Source organism: Magnolia sinica, chromosome 12 (assembly GCF_029962835.1).
Source record: "Magnolia sinica isolate HGM2019 chromosome 12, MsV1, whole genome shotgun sequence".
In the NCBI taxonomy this organism is placed as follows: Eukaryota; Viridiplantae; Streptophyta; class Magnoliopsida; order Magnoliales; family Magnoliaceae; genus Magnolia; species Magnolia sinica.
In genome coordinates, this window is record NC_080584.1 from 32,221,570 (window position 1) to 32,240,570 (window position 19,001).

Here is a 19,001-nt window from a genome sequence, read left to right on the forward strand (position 1 = left end):
TTAGATGAACCCGAGTCGTATTAGAGTTGTCGGCAGTGGTTTGGCCACACGGAGTGTTTGTGCACTCTATGTCGTTCAACCCAACGTGCGCTCGTGCTAGTCGAGTTCGTCAAGTAACCCGATTGTCCGATGTATGTTCACCATGTATGGACGCTATTGTTTGAATCTAGGGTACCAAACTTACCAGTGCAAATCCTGTAAACCGTTGTACCTTGATCCGCTAAGACTCATGAGCTGGACATGGTGGTATGGGACACCGTGGTCGAGCTGTCGGCCTACGCCGGGTGACGAGCCTCCCGTAGTGACCAAAGTGAGTAACCAAACTCGTGAGCCGATTATGGTGGTATGGGACACTATATTCATGCCGGCTTACATTGATTGGTGATGAGCCCTTTGTAGTGACCTCGAGCATGCCCGGATACCGCATTGAGGTGACGAGCCTTAGTGTAGTAACGAAGGTATGATAGGCGTGCATTGATTGGTGACGAGTCCTTTGCAGTGACCTAATCCGTACTGTTCCGTTGGCTTCTGCGGTCCCTCCGGTCAAATTCTGACAACCTTCGCACCATATCCGGTGTTTGCACACGATCCTAGGCCAGGACCCGCGCACCGACGTCGGCTTGATCCAAAAATTGTATCATAGCGACCGCGTCGTCGCCGCGGTTCCAACGCCATGACTTGCGCACCGAACCGATACCCAGGCAAGAAGATGCTGATCGCCTTATTCAAGAAACACCGCGTGCGATTTCGAGGGAATCTCTATGCAATAAGTCCCATCAATCAACATTTAATGCATCCCATACATCAAGTACATCACCCCATCCCCTCTTTTTTCAAAGAATCTACCCTCTTTCCACTCACCACTCCTCTTTTTCCCATTTTCAACATCCACCATACCCCTTTTTCAACTTTTCAACCCAAACCATCACCCATCCATATCTCCTCTCTTTCTCTCTCATTTCTCAAATCTCCAAGCAACTCAACCCCAAGCCTCATACGTCCAAGCTCCCATCTCCCTCTCAAGTGTGGTCCACCTTCCATCATCCATCTACACCCTCCCATCTCTCATCCTCACCATTAATCGCCCATCATCCACCATCCAAGGCATAGGCAAGGTGCATTTGAAGCCAAGGGAGCAAGGAGAAGAAAGATAAGGTGGGTGATCCACCGTCATTTCTCCTATTTTTTTTGGGCCACATGTGGTGGGACCCGTTTGATGTATGCATGTATGAAATGGAGGGCCCATAGTGGCGGGGTCCCTCCTCTATCTCACCGTGTATCTCTCTATTTTTCTCTCTTTCCCTCTCTTTCTCTCTTCCTTAGAATGAAGTGGGCCCCACCAATATATTAAATCTACTCCATCCATCAAATAGGTAGGCACACCTCATTTTAGGAGAGATCCCCCCCTATTTAGAGTAAATGATATATTATAATATTTTATTAATATTTATATATATGTAGGCCATGATCATGTGGGACCTACCTTGATGAACATGGGCCACTCACGCATGGGACCCACCATGAGGCAGTGTTTATCCAAATCGTCCTACGTCCAGAGACGCTGGACGTTGGCTGAAACAAAAAAAAAAGAAGAGAAGTTTCTTTGGGTTTTGGAGCGCCTTGATGTATGTATGTGATCCACACCGTCCAATCTATTCTCCAGTCTTCTTTAGGCGTTGAGCCAAAATTTTAAGGCGATCTGATCATCAGGTGGGCCATACCATCTAAAACTATGTAAAGACATGCCGGATCATAAAAAGTACTCGGTGGGACTCACATGAAGTTTGGATGCAGGTGAAACTAGTTCTGGACGGGTATAACAGTGGGATACACATAATGGGTGGTGGATTGTGAATCACATCTCTGTGGGCCCCAAAACAAAAAAATAATAATAATAATAATTTTTAAAGCAACTTCCTTCACCAGTCACTGGGGCCTCACGGCTCCAGCTGTGGGCCCCCACGGTGATGAGTTTCGATCTTCAACACCGAGCATTCGATGGGTCCCCTTTGATTATGGTCTGTACCCAAAAATCGGCCGTATACTGATCTCAAGTGGGCCACACCATCTAAAAATCATGTGAATATATGCCTAAAACATATAAAATTATTTGGTGGGGCCGACCTGAAATTTGGATGCGATTGAAACTTGGTTTGGATGGTCAACCAGGTGGGACACACATGATGGGTGGACTGGATTTACAAATCACATTACAGTGGACCCCCAGGTCCACGTGACCTTACAAACAGGTTGGCTGGCAAGGCTAGGCCCACGTGACCCTATCCACGGGCTGCATGGCAAATAAACATCCTGGTGGGCCCCCTGGTCCCGTGACCTTATGAATAAGTTGGATTTCATTTCAGTGCGCCTTATCCAAGGTCCAAGTGACCTTATGAATAGGTTGGATTTCAAATAAATATTATGGTGGGCCCTAGGCCCATGTGATGGAGCCATATTGATGTATTTCTGGCCGTTGGGGAGGCCCACCTTGATATATATATATATATAAGGCCCATGAGATTAGGCCCATTCGACGTATTGGTGGCCCGTTGTCGAGGCCCACTCTGATATATATAAGGCCCATGTTACGAGACCCATTGTGATGTTTTCAAAGGCCCATGGAGTATGACCCATTGCAATGTACATGAGGCCATTGATGCGGCCCACTTGACTTATATAAGGCCCATATGAGGCAGCCCACTTAATGAACCTAAGGCCGTTGGGACGAGGCCCAATAAGATGTAAATAGGTCCATTACAATATGTGATTCATGGAAGGTCATTCCTTGGGAGCGATGTTGGTTTGACGTCCACATTGATAATGTTGGTTAAATGTCCGCATTATAGCTCTCCCTAAGGCCCACTGATAGGCCCGTAATTATGGTAAGTAGGCCGTCTAGGGCCATCTCCATTATACCTAAAGCCCATCTCTTTATACATGTTTAGTATAGATCCATGATTCATGATCATTCGCACCATATGTATGCCTAATATGAGGAGTGCCAATCATAGCATATGCCTTCGGGCTGACTGTTTATGGGCGCCCTGATAGGCGGAGTTACCCCATATAAGTGCATGGTACACGTGAGACTGTTGCATGACTGAGAGTGTGATTCATGCACTTGCATTTGTGTGATTGTAGTCACCGTATGCCCTAGCGACATCGTGGATGGCCTCCACATGTACATCGTGGATGGCCGGATTGATACCGAAAATACTTGGTTCTCAGCATACGGCGCCATAGATGTCCCTAGGTGAAAATCCCTAAACCCGATGGTACAGAGGATGACTCCAACGCGAGACCGAGTGGATATACGAGTGCATGAGGGCCGAATACCGGAGGCCGCGTCTCCCACTGTCGTGGTCCGTTGGAAAGGAGTGTGGCTTTACTCGCCCGAGGGTAGGGGGCAATACTAGCCTGAGTTTGACCAACTCACGAATGGGTCCGCTATCGACGTGCCGGATAAGTATTGGCAGACTATTGGTCGCGGATAGTGAGGTTTCTTACGCTCACTTGGACTGCGGCTAGGAGAGCGACAAGTGCCATTTGGAGTGTATTGAACCCCGATGATTATCCAGAATGAGATTATTCATACATGTTGAGGATTGGCATGCTTGAGTTGCATTCATATCTTGCACCGCATAGCCTTGGTACGGCTGATTGCATTCATGTACTCATCACCATGATTCTGTATTACTTTTTCCTTGCATTCTGAGCACGCCTATATTGCGCACATACTTACACCACCCTCTAAGCTTCCTATAAGCTTATGCACGATTGATGCATGCAGTGACGTCAGGACGCAATCATAGCCTCGTCGCAGCCAAGCTTCTGGAGTTTCGCTTCTTTTGTTACATTGTATTTTCCCTTTCTGTTGTATTGTACAAAAAGTTTTTGATCATAGTGGATTTTATGGTGGTGTTCTTGTGGTTATTGTTGGGTTATGCTTTTGTTATGCTCATTATGAATCGACCGATGATTTGAAACCCTCCTTATAGTATCCCAGGATCTAACCTGGTGAATGGGTATCGAGATCCGAGTGGGGTTCTACGGAGGTGTCGGCGCCGGATTCGGTGATCGAGAATTTTGTGAGCCGGTTTCCGAGTTCGGGTGTATGACGAGTCCTTTGCAATGACCTAAAACCATATGATCGTATGAGATGATCTAGGACTGACGACCCTAGAATGGATCACTGTTTGGATGGTGATATGAGGAAGGTACCTTAGCTTCCCAATCCTGCTGTATGAAAAGGACTAATAACAACTTGGTAATCATGTTCATGCACCGCATTTGCATGTGCTTTGTAGACGTGGCGCACTTTGAGGCGATGTCATGCGTAACGTAAGATGAAGACGCTGAGGGTGTACGCGTGAGGGCACGCATCATTCTATATATATCCTTGCATTAACAAGAGTACTTAGGACATGTTTGATTATTCTGCTTTATCATTACTGCTTGATTGAATTGATAACATGTTAACCTTTGCTTTATTGTTCCACTGAGTTGATCACTCACTCCCACGTTCTGGGACGGTGTTTAAACACCCACCAGACTCTGTCTTAGTTGCAGATATGGATGCGGCTCCTGAGGCAGAGCAGGAGTTTGATGATGATGAGGCTGCTTTCTCTTATATGCAGTTTTCAGACGGGTTCTAGTGAGCCTTGTTCTGATGCGCGGGATGCTGGGATTTCTTTTGGAAATTAAATGATGTAATTTGATACTTGTAATTTTGATAGTAACACTTGTAAGTTCGACCTGGTATGAATATGTATTTCAGGGATTTGCACATGTACACATATATTTCTTTAAGTCTTCTGCTTGCGTTCTTCACTTATCCCTGAATTATATTTGTAGTTTGGCTTAATCTATTCCATGGTGAATTACTCTACTACAGAGAAGGAACTCTTAACCATAATATTCGCTTTGAACAAATTTAGGTTCTACTTGATCGAATCTAAGATCATCATCTTCACTGATCATATGGCGCTCAAGTATCTTCTTTCTAAGAATGATGCTAAGCCTCGCTTGATAAGATGGATCCTCTTACTCCAAGAATTTGATTTAGAAATAAAAGATAAAAAGGGAGTAGAGAATGTAGTGGTTGATCATCTTTCCTACCTTAATCTCTCTGATTCCCTTGAGACGACACATATAAAAGACATGTTCCCTTACGAACAATTGTTTAAAGTCTCCCATTCACCTTGGTTTGTGAATATTGCTAATTATCTTACCACAAGTTACACGTCAACAAATTAGACTGCGTAAAATAAGAAGAAATTCTTTGTCGAGGTATGCAAGTTCTTCTAGGATAATCCATATTTATTTAAATATTGCCCAGATTAAATCTTAAGGAGATGTGTTCCAGACAATGAACATCAAAGTGTCATCTCCTTTTATCATTCTCATGCCTGTGGTGGTCACTTTTCTGCTAAAAAACTACGGCCAAAATTCTATAGTGCGGCTTTACTGGCCCACTATGTTCAAGGACACTCATGAGTTTTACAAATCTTGTGAGCGTTGTCAGAAATTGGGAGCACTGTCTCGTCGAAATATGATTCCTTTGAACCCTATTCTGATCATTGAAACATTTTATTGTTGGAGCATCGATTTCATGGGACCAATCATTTAAGAATTTATAGTTTTTTCTTGCGTGCGTGTGAGTATGCATTTCGTTCATCTTAGTCCCGTGGTCCAACCGGTCGAATTTCGATGACCCATGACTTTCGGTTAGCATTTACGGTCTTCCTCGAGTTTGGTCATGTTGACCTGACTCGAATCGGCCTGAGACCAATGCCATCTTGTCTGTATCAGCATCGCGGTTCCAACGCCACGTCTCGTGCATTAATCCGATATGTACATCTCAAGTTATGAGCATCGATCGATATGGGCCATTAATTGCATGATTGGTGGACCCCACCATGGTTTACACATTTTCCCATGCCCATCATTTTACCTTAGGCTGAGATTTCTAGAAAAGCTATTACCCTAAGCCTTGTTTATATCACCATAGGCCACCATCATTGCCTAGGGGAGAGAACTCATCATTACAAGGCTTAAAAGCCTCTCTCTCTCTCTCTCTCTCTCTCTCTCTCTCTCTCTCTCCTTTCCTCTCATTTCTCTTTACACCTTCATCTCTCCTCTCCCTAGTAAGCACCCAAACGTCCCCTCTCCTCCATTTTCTACAGCCCCTTCTCCCTAAAATACCTCCTCATCTATCCCTTCTCACTTGATCTTAGCCTTTGATCCATGTTGCTTAGAGACTCTAGACGATGGTGATGTAAGTTTCAAAGTTAATCTAGGTGGGTGCTTTCTTCATTAAGTAAATCCTTCCTCTTCTTCATGTAGCTTTTTCTTCCTCATATAGTCTCTTTCATCTCTCTCATTTGGATGTGTAGGATCCACCGATTAATGGTGGAGATCCTACACAATCATCTAGATGTGGCCATGAGGCCCACATTATACATGCATATCCATGGATGGGATTCTTCCCTTGATGGACCCCTTACATGGGGATTTCTCCTATTTATCTAGGTATGATGGGTCATCTAGACCCTTGCATGTGGCTGGGATGCATTCATCTCAAAGATCTAGGCCATGCATCACAAGATCTATGTTGTATAATGTGCTTATATTGTTGTTTGTGGTTGTGATTGTGTGGGGACTGCTCAATAATGGTGTAGCCCTCCCCTGATGGCTAGATGCTCTTCCTTCTCTTTCCTTCTCTTGTAATCTGATGACATAATGTGTAGTCCACTTAGTGGACTTGGATTGCCCAGAAAAGCCCAGTAAGGAAGGGACATCTATACTCCACCTACACTATGGTTTGGATGCCCCTTTTTGTGACCTTAAATGTTTATACAAGGGTGGGAATTTGGGGGTTTGTTCTAGGCAATTGTGAGGCCCACTAGGGTGGGCCAAGACACCCAATTTATGGGTCAATCCCTTTCTTAATAGGCTCATACATTTATTTTATTCCATGTATGTATTGCTGTCTAGAAATTTTTGGGTAGATTTTTATTGAACTTTGGGCTTGAATTTGGGATTGATCGGGGGACCTTTTGTACCCATCAAATATGTTTTTCTGAAATTTAGGGATCTCATCTTGATGTCCCCCAAATTTCAGCCCTATCCGACCCCGATTGAGGCCCCAAAGGTGTGGCCCAAGTGAGGTGGTTAGCCTGAAATTTCTAGATTGTTTCCAGCAACTTATCAGAGTGGAAATCTTTAATTATAAAATAATTTTTCCACTGGTGGGCTACATCCGTGGACCCCACCTTGTAGTACATATATGAGGGGACATAAAACCTATTTTTTCCAAATTTTTTGAGGCCATTGATCCACCCCATTAAATGCTCAGATCAGGGTCTATCAAAGTTCTGTACTTAGCAGATTTTCTAGATAGTTTGAATTCCTTAAATTAATTAAAATATTTATGTAAATTTTAAATTTTTGAGATTTTAAAAAGGTGTGGCCCACCCATGGTAGGACCTACCTGCAAATTTTCGGGGCCAATAGACCCTTGTGCCAATCGTGGTACCGGCTGGATCGGCCCACCAAGCTGGGATGCCCAGGCTAGGGCTTCTAGCCATGGTTGGCCATCCACCCCTCCTTGTAGGCCCACCATTGATGTATTTGTGTAATGACCCGAAAAAATTTGTGCTAATCCTTCCTTAGTAGTTGTTTTTGGGGTAATTAGCGTTATACTCGATTGCTTGTGAAATTTGCATCAATCACTTTAAATTCGATCTGCATGACTCAAAACGTGTAGATTAGTTAGCGCTATGTTACTCTGAAATCTGGGATCCATCGTTAAATCCAGTTGTTCTGGAGAATTTTTGGAAGATCTAGATCGGACCTAGACCACGTGTCGAAAGTTCGATAGCGATGATCTTAGGCTGTTGTGGTCACCATGTTGGGCTTGACCATCACCTCAAAAATCAAGTCCATGTGATGTTCTGGGTCGATTTGTTTGAGTTTGGAGTGAAAAGTGTGAGAACAGTTGAAAATTTAATAAGCCTTTATGAAATCTGAGTCGTGTCACTTGCGCGATGATTTTAAGCAATCTGACTGTTGGATTCTGACCCAATTTCACCCTCTAATTAGGGAAGGTGGCCCAGGCATGTCCTTGTGCTTGTGGAACTGATCGAGATTCTGTGACCATTGAATTGAGGGTGGTCCGCCACGGCTGATCTGAAGAGCCGGTCGGTACGAAAACTCAGCCTGACCTAGATCCATGGTCAGTGAGCTTAAGTCCGACCTTTCGTGGTTATAGGCCCACCGGAAGTGCTTCGTTGGATCGAGAGAGACTTGCTTTGGTTATTACCTAAGTATACCTTGTCCCTGGGGTTATTTTCATCAATTTGAGGCCTATTTATAGTCCTTAAACCCTAGCTCTCTTTTCCATACGAATTTTCTCTAACCCTAGCTTGGAAAGAGAGTGGAAAAGAGATAGAAAGTGAGAGAGAAGTTGGTGAATCATCTTAGATTCTTTCCGGTTCTTCTTCATCCTTGAACCTTCACTTTGAATCGTTATTCTGATGATTCTGAGTTCATCTTTGGGTAAGTTAACCTAACCCTAATCTATGTTAGAGCTTAGAATAGTCTTGGTGTTGTTGTATCTCATTTCTATTCTTGCTTTAGGGTATTCTATCGCCGTTGACGAAGACAACTCGTCTGAAATCAATTCGGTGTTCTTTTCTGGCTTAATGTGCAGACTTTAAGTGTATAAGTTATGGTTTTCAAGGCTTTCAATGCCAGTTAATGATTTTTTCTTGTTATGGATGAGATTTCACATGCCAAATGTTGTGTTTATGTTGCGTTCCTGATATGCATGTGTTATATTGAGATTTGTGTATTCTACGCGTATGTATAAAGTACCGTATACGTATAAAATATGCACTTGTGTTTGCCATGATTATTTGTTATGTATGTATGCTAGATGCATGTGTGACAACTCCTTAATAAAAGGAATTGTCCAAATGCGTGTTTTTCAACATATGTCATGTATGTTACTTTATGTATTCTAAGTGTTTGTGGAAATGTCTGAATGATCTATAGTGTAACTTATTACACTATTTGCGAGCGTTGAGAAGTGATTCTCAACACTCCTATTGATGCATATGATTTCATTCATGTAAGTTACATTCCTTGTTATTTAATTTCAAGTCTTACTTATGCTTACATTTATGTTAAGTTGATATTCTTCAAATGCTTGCTTACCATATGATTTGAGTTGTTGCTCCATTACTGTTCTACATTCAATACGAATATCTGTTGTAGTGTAATGTGTGTGGGACTATGCATTAGTCCAGGAAATCAGTAATCTGCCTTAAGGTTGTGGCTAAGATTGCTTTTGCCACAAAGGACGGGATTAGACGAACCCGAGTCGTATTAGAGTTGTCGGCAGTGGATTGGCTATGCGGAGTGTTTGCGCACTCTATGTTGTTCAACTCAACGTGTGCTCATGCTAGTAAAGTTCGTCAAGTAACTCGATTGTCCAATGTATGTTCACCATGTATGGACGCTATTGTTTGAATCTAGGGTACCAAACTTATTAGTGAAATCCTATTAACCTTGGTACCTTGATCCGCTAAGACTCATGAGCTGGACATGGTGGTATGGGACACCGTGGTTGAGCTGTCGGCCTACGCTGGGGTGACGAGCCTCCCCATAGTGACCAGTGAGCAACCAAACTCGTGAGCTGATTATGGTGGTATGGGACAGTATATTCATGCTGTCGGCCTATATTGATTGGTGACGAGCCCTTTGTAGTGACCTCGAGTATGCCTGGATACCGCATTGAGGTGACGAGCCTTGGTGTAGTAACGAAGGTATGATAGGCGTGCATTGATTGGTGATGAGCCCTTTGCTATGACCTGAAACTATATGATCGTATGAGATGCCTAGGATTGACGACCCTAGAATGGATCAGTATTTGGATGGTGATATGAGGAAGGTACTTTAGCTTCCCAATCCTGCTGTATGAAAAGGACTAATAATAACTTGGTAATCACGTTCATGCACCGCATTTGCATGTGCTTTGTAAATGTGGTGCACTTTGAGGTGGTGTCATGCGTAACGTAAGATGAAGACGTTGAGGGTGTATGCGTGAGGGCAAGCATCATTTTGCATACATCGTTGCATTAACAAGAGTAACTTAGGACTTGTTTACTTGTTCTCGCTTTATCATTACTTCTTGATTGAACCGATAACATGTTAACCTATGCTTTATTGTTCCACCGAGTTGATCACTCACTCCCACGTTTGGGCGGTGTTAAACACCCACCAAACTCTGTCTAGTTGCGATGTTGCAGATGTTGAGGCGACTTCGAGGCAGAGCGGGAGATGGATGATGATGAGGCCGCTTTCTCTTATATGCTCTGATGGGTGCTAGCGAGCCTTGTTCTGATGCGCGGGATGCTGGGATTTATTTTGGAAATTAAATGATGTAATTCAATACTTGTAATTTTGATAAAAACACTTATATTACGACCTGGTATGTATATGTACTTCAGGGATTTGTACTTGTACACATATATTTCTATAAGTCTTCCGCTTGCTTTCTTCACTTATCCCTGAATTATATCTGTGCTTGGGCTTAATCATTCCATGTTTTATGCACTAATACAGACAACATACATCCATCATTAAATATGTTGCATAAGTGATGTTTTGGAACTCGGGAGCTGAGTTATGCTCGACCCCTAAATTTCAGGGCATTACAAGTTGGTATCAGAGCATGATCTGGATTAAACCGGACCTGGGTTATGGTCACACACCGCACGTTGTCGCTACTTTAGTGTATTTGGGTGCGAGTGTATCGTAGATTTTGTGTTTGTGCTCCGTAGCTTCTATCGGCGAAAGTTTCTTGAAAACGTTCACCGAGATCGAGTCTGTGCTCTCTTCTTATCACACACAGGACCCGAAACCTTTCCTGGACCATCTATTAATGAGTCTAGATGGTCTATCATCCCATCTTAACCCTTAAATTTTTAAGAAATCTTTATTTGAATCAGATTTCTGCCCGAATGGCCCGATAGGCGTCAACTCATGCAAGGGGCCGATAGGGGCATTTCCTATGGGGTCCAGGAGGGGAACCACATCTTTTGAGCATGGGGGACTAGGAGGACCTCCCCAAAATGGCGAGGCATCGCCGGACAGTCCAGAGACCGGCGATGCCATCGCCGGTTCGGTGAGGGCTCACCGATCAGCGGGCCGGCACAGGCTGACGCATTTTAGGCCTTGTGTGGCCCACCCCTCCACGGTTCATTGATTTAAACCCTTCCTATAACCTATTCCCTTCACAAACTCCCCTCCCAAGCTCTCTTTTCTTTCAAGTTTCTCTCCATTCTCCTCTAAATCTTCTCTAAATCTTCTTCTTCTTCCATTTTCGTGTAAACCCCATCACCCCATCTCCAAATCCTCACCCCCATTGCTGATTTCACTCCTTTTCCTTCCCATTTGAGCTCTTACATTCCTTTTTGAGCTCTCAAGTGTGTGGAAGCTTCACCATCTTCCTATTTCTCTCTCTCTCTCTCTCATTTCTCATGGCTCTCTTTGAGTTCATCATGGCCATATTTTCCATTTCCTCCCTTCTTTCTTTGATGGGGAAGAAGAGAGCGCCCGTGGATGAAGCCGGGCCTAGCCGCCCAACCCGTGCACGGAGGCCGAGAGGTGCCGCCGCGAGCACGTCCGCCACTCGTGAATTCCAGACCAAGCGGGACCTCGATCCTCAAGCTCCCATTGGTAGAACTTTGTTGGCGGAGCTATCGCATGGAGTCTATGAAGGCCGTAGAGTCCTTTTTGAGGCTCATGTTGATCCGCGGCTGTATGGCGAGTTTCTGTTGTTGGAGCGCCTGGAAGGGGCTGGTTGGTGTCCCTTGTTTGAAGGCGAGTATCGCGCGAATGCAAGTACTGTTCGAGCCTTTTATGCCAATATTCGTGATCCTTCGCTGGAGCCTCTGCAGTTCAAGATTCCTTGTGGTAGCGGTCAAGAAGGTATTGTCAATGTTGCTTTGATATCCCGACTCCTGAATGTGCCACTTGGTGAAGTGCATGCCAGCGAGAAGAATGTGAACAGTATGCGCGAGAGGGATCATCGCATCCAATCCTTGTGTGGTCGTCTGGTAGAATGGCAGCCGAATAGGAGTCTTCTGGCTACTTACATGACGGACGACTTCCGTTTGCTTCACCACATGTGTACATTCAATGTATCCCAAGGTAGAGCAACCGCAGTAAGTGTACGTGCCTGATGGTGGATTTCCTATATCAGGTGGGGTAAGAAGCGAAGTTGTGTGTGCCGACGTACGTCCTGCACCAAATTATTCTCATCGCTCGTTCGAATAGGAGGACCGAGTCACTTCCATTTGACTGCCTCATTTGCAAGCTTGCACATGAGTTTAGCTATAGGCTTGGAGCAGAGAAGCCGGTTCCTGTTCGTCATATTAATCTAAGGACTCTTAAGCAGATGGAGATCGGTTCTGGTCGACATGCCTCAGAGAGTGAGGATGAGTCTGGGAGTGATGATAAAGAGAGTTATGTTGAAGGTGGTGCTGAGATTGAGGGAGAAACAGAGCAGGACGAGGAAGAGGTTAAGGCACAGGATTCGAGTGATAGCTCTCCTCCTGTGGCGCCTAAGCAGAGCGCGGACTAGACTGCCAGAGATGCCCGTCTCGTACGGCTTGAAGAAGGGCAGGCTGTTTTACGCCAGGATATTGTTGAGCTTCGAGCCCTTATTAAGCATAAGTTTAAGAAAGTGACTTGAACTTTGAAGTTTATCCTGTGTTGCTTGCAGGATAAGGGTGCTCCGCCTCCATTTCCTGATTCCAACGAGTAGTTGTTAGTGTAGCTGTCCTTTGCTTTATTTGTTGTTTGTTTTGTGTAGTTGTTGTTGGCTTTGTAGTTGGAGTTGTTTGTAGTTGTTTATGGTTGTTTGAAGTGTTAGATATTGTGGTTCACATGCTTTCCTAGTCGTGATTCATGTAATGCTGCACTACTTGTATTACGACGATTTTGTTTAATGGAATGCATGTTGTTTTTTTCTTGGAGTTGTGCTGTGAATGTTATATGGATGGATTATGTGACGTAGAATCTGACAGGTTGCATCCTCTGTTGAATGTAGGGATGCCTCCAAGGGTTCGAAGTTTCGGCCTGTCTCTCCTTGATTGAGTCGCTTGGTGGGGTTCCTCCCTTGACCGATAGCCAGTCAGATCCATAGGCGGGCCTATCTCATGCCAGTGTTGGGCCGACACCTATGGCTCCTCCAGTCACGCCTTCGGTTCCTGAGCCGAGCCGTGCACCTTCGTCTGCTTCAACGTCTGATAGGTTTGAGCAGATGATGCTATTGATGTAGCAGCAACAGTTTCAGCAGCAGCAGCAGTAGCAGTAGGAGTTCCTCTCTTTCATGGCTGGCATCTTTGCTCAGTCAGTGGGGGCGACTCCACCTGTTTCACCTATGCCTCCATCTAGGAGCGCCAGTGCCAGCGACACTTTTGAGCGATTCCAGCGCTTGCGGCTTCCTACATTTACGGGTTCTCATAGACCCGAGGAGGCTGAGTATTAAATCGACCGCATCTCTAAGATGCTGAGACGCTGCATTGTTCTGCAGTCGAGCAGGTTGAGCTTGCCTCCTTCATGTTTGAGAAGGAGGCCAGTCTGTGGTGGGACAGTGTTCTTCGCACTGTCGAGGAAGGTTTTGAGTGGTCATGGTAGGCATTTGAGGCACGCTTCCACGAGAAGTATTTCCCGGTTACGTACCGACATGAGAAGGAGAGTGAGTTCTTTCACCTCCGCCAGGGAGGGTTGTCAGTGACGGAGTATGAGAACCGGTTCACTGAGCTGAGGCAGTATGTTCCTTTGATCCTGGGCGATCAGCCGATGAGAAAGCGGCGTTTCTTTGAGGGATTGAGACCATCCGATCGAAGATTTTTTGTGCTAGCATTTCTTCTTATGTGGAGTAGTGAGCATGTCCTTGCGAGCAGAGCAGACGGGATAGGTCGTCCCGCATGCGAGCACCGATGGTTCCTAGGCCGCGATCGGACTTTCAGGGTGGCACCTGGCAAGAGGCCGCGAGCAGATTCTCCTCCTAGGCGTCTCGCCCGCCTCGGCCAGATGAGAGTTGATGTTCGTGTTCATATTGTAGGGAAGACGGGGGCATTTGGACCGTTTTCTTCTCTTATATGCGGCGTGGTTTTACTCCACCGCAGAGGTTTAGCCGTCCGATGCCTCAGTTATTTCTCCTCCACCTCTTCGATGGCGCCACTCATCCATCCTTCGACATGAAGTTCCTAGCTTGGTGCCACCTCGCCGCCCATGGTTCCTCCGAATCGTCGCGCAGCTCGAGTTCATGCGCTCTCAACTATGTCTGACTTGGTGCCGAGATCCTTGAGGTGACAGCGCACATTGAAGGTATTCCCGTTTCTTATGTTAGTGGATACAGGTCCACTACTTCTCTTATATCTTATGCGGCGTTAGGCGTTTGGGTTTGAGATCTGTTCCTATGCAAGGAGTGACGCTTACTACCGCTACGGGGATTTCCTCCGCCTTGGGCAAGCGTTGTATGGATTGTTCGGTCGATCTGGGAAGTGGATCGATCCGTGTTAATTTGCTAGTCGCATCGCTTTATCACTACGATGTTATTATGGGTATGGATTGGCTCACGAAGATGCGAGCTGAGATTGATTGTGAAGCTAGATCAGTGACGATCCATGGACCTGAGGGCGAGACTGTTACTTTCCCAGTTCAGGTCAGTTACCCTATTCGTATTGATTTTTATTCTTCTCTGTTGGAGAGTTCGGCCGAATCGGCGTTGGTTAGTACGCCGGTAGTTCAGGAGTTTGAAGATGTGTTTGAGTCGATTCCTCGATACCTCCTCAGCGTGAGATTAATTTTGCTATCGATCTTATGCCTGGTGTGGCGCCCATTTATTTACCCACCTATCGTATGCCTCCGAGTGAAATGGAGGAGTTGAGGAAGCAGATAGATGGTTTGCTGGAATTGGGTTTTATTCGGCCTAGTGTGTCTCCTTGGGGAGCACCTGTTCTGTTTGTGAAGAAGAAGGATGGTTCCTTGCGATTGTATATTGATTATCGCAGGTTGAATTTGGTAACTATGAAGAATAAGTACCCTTTCCCGTGATTGATGATCTGTTTGATCGTTGAAGGGGGCACTACTTTTCAAGGTTGATCTGCATGGGTATCATCGATTCGGCCAAGGAAGGGGACGTGCGTAAGACCGCATTCGTGACTAGCTTGGCATTATGAGTTCCTTGTGATGTCGTTCGTCTTACGAACCACCGGCCGTGTTCATGGATCCGATGAATAGGGTGTTTCGCATTCTTGTTTCGATTCGTCATTGTTTTTATCGATGACATTTTGATTGAGCCGAGGAGAACACGAGGAGCACTTAAGAGCTTTTGGATACTCTTAGGAAGAATCGGCTTTTCGCGTAAGAAGTGTGATTTTTGGAAAGAGGAAGTCAAGTTCCCGGGACATGTGGTGTCCAAGGAAGGGATAGCTCTCGATCTTGCCAAGGTAGCTGCAGCGCAGGACTGTTCGATTACCGAGGTAAGGAGTTTTCTAGGTCTTGCAGGCTATTATCGGCGCTTTATTCAAGACTTCTCGAAGATTGCAAGTCGCGCTGACACGGAAGGATTTGAAGTTTGCTTGGAATGAGTAGGCGGAGTTAGCTTTTCAGAGTAAGGACAAGTTGACGTCCGCCCTGTGCTAGTATTGCGAGAAGGGGTTAAGTATATTATATATCCTGACGCCTCTCGCGTTGGTCTGGGTTGTGTCCGTATGCAGAAGGAGTGATTGCTTATGCTTGAGGAAACACGAAGAGAATTACCCTACGCACGACCTAGAGTTAGCAGCTATCATTTTCGCATTAAAGCTCTGGAGACATTACCTCTATGGTGAGGAGTTCGAGCTCTTTTGCGACCACAAGAGCCTTAAGTATATTTTCACGTAGCGTGATTTGAATATGAGGCAGCGCCGATGGATGGAAACATTGAAGGACTTTAAGTTCGATGTTTCATACCACCTGGGCAAGGCGAATCTTGTAGCAGATGCGTTGAGTCGTAAGAAGGCTATTGAGTTTGCGGCTCTGCTGATGATAGCAGAGTGAGATATGTTGGAGTTTGTGTGAGACTTTGAGCAGAAGCTTACGGTGGTAGAGCTGTATGAGGTTATCGCAGACAATCGTGTATAGCCCCTTATCGACGAGAAGATCGTTGCAGCTCAGGCAGATGATGAGCTTTTGGTGAAGATGAGGAAGCGGGTTGATACAAATGAGAACTCTGACTAGAGTGTTAGTTCTGATGGGGGCCTACGATTTCGTGGCCGGTTATGTGTTCCTGACATCCCTGACTTGAGACGGGAGGTTCTCGAGTTAGCCCATAGTTCTAAGCTTGTGATGCATCCAGGTAGCACAAAGATGTATCGGGATATGAAGAGGTCTTATTGGTGAGATAATACGAAGGTCCAGATTGCTGAATATGTTTCTCGTTGTCTCACGTGCCAGCAGGTCAAGGCAGAGCATCGCCGACCTCCTGGATTGTTGCAGCCCATGCCCATAGCAGAATGGAAGTAAGACTTCATCTCTATGAATTTTATTTCTGGGTTACCGAGAACGAGGAAGGGATATGACTCTATTTGGGTGATCGTCGACCGATTAACGAAGTTGGCTCATTTCTTACCGATCAGAGTCACAAACTCTGCAGACGAGTTGGCTAGGTTGTATATTAAGGAGATAGTACGTCTGCATGGAGTTCCCCTGGAGATTGTGTCTGATAGAGACACGCGTTTCACATCTATCTTCTAGACTCGTATTCAAGAAGCGATGGGTGTGAAACTGAAGTTTAGCACCGCGTTTCATCCGCAAACAGATGGGCGGAGGAGCGCGTGAATCAGGTCCTGGAAGACATGTTGCGAGCTTGTGTTTTGAATTTCAAGGACAATTGGGATGATTGTCTTCAGTATGCACTGTTCGTGTATAATAACAGTTTCCAGGTGAGTATCGGCATGGCTCCCTATGAGGCGCTGTATGGTCGCCCGTGCAGAGCACCACATTGCTGGGCAGAAGTTGGCGAGCGTAGTTTGCTTGGCCCAGAGTTGGTGTAGGTGACTTCAGAGAAAGTTGACGTCATTCGACGTCGACTTCTGACGGCGCAGAGCAGGCAGAAGAGTTATACTGATACGAAGCGTCGACCGCTTAAGTTTGAGGTTGGAGACCATGTTTTTCTGAAGGTCTTTCCTATGAAGGGAGTTCCGCGGTTCGGTAAGAAGGGGAAGCTGACGCCGAGATTTATTAGTCCATTTCAAGTTCTGGATTGAGTGGGAGCGGTAGCATACCGCCTTGCTTTGCCCACACCTCTTGCGGGCGTGCATAACGTATTTCATGTTTCTATGCTGAAGCAGTACGTTCCTGATCCTTCGCATATTATCAGTTGGGAGCAAGTGCAGTTGAGTGAGGATGCCACTTATGTAATGCGACCGACGCGTATTCTTGACAGGAAGGAGCAGGTATTGCGTAGCAAGGTTATCCCTCTTGTGAAGGTGCTATGGACGCATCATGGTATGGAAGAGGCTACTTGGGAATCTGAAGTTGAGATCAGGAAGAGCTACCCTCAGATCCTTGAGGAATTTGAGAAGGTATGAATTTCGAGGACGGAATTTTCTTTAAGGGGGGTAGATTGTAATGACCCGAAAAATTTTGTGCTAATCTTTCCTTAGCAGTTGTTTTTGGGGTAATTAGCGTTATACTCGATTGCTTGTGAAATTTACATCAATCACTTTAAATTCGATCTGCATGACTCAAAACGTGTAGATTAGTTAGTGCTATGTTACTCTGAAATCTGGGATCCATCGCTAAATCCAGTTGTTCTGAGGAATTTTTGAAAGATCTGGATCGGACCTGGACCACGTGTCGAAAGTCCGATAGCGATGATTTTAGGCTGTTGCGATCACCATGTTGGGCTTGACCATCACCTCAAAAATCAAGTCCATGTGATGTTCTGTGTCGATTTGTTTGAGTTCGGAGTGAAGAGTGTGAGAATGGTTGGAAATTTGATAAGCCTTTATGAAATCTGAGTCGTGTCGCTTGCGCGATGATTTTAAGCAATCTGACCGTTGGATTCTGACCCAATTTCACCCTCTGATCAGGGACGGTGGCCCAGGCATGTCCTTGTGCTTGTGGACCTAATCGAGATTCTGTGACCGTTGAATTGAGGGTGGTCCGCCACGGCTGATCTGAAGAGCCGGTCGGTACGAAAACTCAGTTTGACCTAGATCCATGGTCAGTGAGCTTAAGTCCGACCTTTCGTGGTTACAAGCCCACCGGAAGTGCTTCATTGGATCGAGAGAGGCTTGCTTTGGTTATTACTTAAGTATACCTTGTCCCTGGGGTTATTTTCATCAATTTGAGGCCTATTTATAGTCCTTAAACCCTAGCTCTCTTTTCTATACGAATTTTCTCTAACCCTAGCTTGGAAAGAGAGTGGAAAAGAGAGAGAAAGTGAGAGAGAAGTTGGTGAATCATCTTAGATTCTTTCCGGTTCTTCTTCATCCTTGAACCTTCACTTTAAATCGTTATTCTGACGATTCTGAGTTCATCTTTAGGTAAGTTAACCTAAGCCTAATCTGTGTTAGAGCTTAGAATAGTCTTGGTGTTGTTGTATCTCATTTCTATTCTTGCTTTAGGGTATTCTATCGCCGTTGACGAAGACAACTCGTCTGAAATCAATTCGGTGTTCTTTTCTGGCTTAAGGTGCGGACTTTAAGTGTATAGGTTATGGTTTTCAAGGCTTTCAATGCCAGTTAATGATTTATTCTTGTTATGGATGAGATTTCACATGCCAAATGTTGTGTTTATGTTGCGTTCCTGATATGCATGTGTTATATTGAGATTTGTGTATTCTACGTGTAAGTATAAAGTACCGTATACGTATAAAATATGCACTTGTGTTTGCCATGATTATTTGTCATGTATGTATGCTAGATGTATGT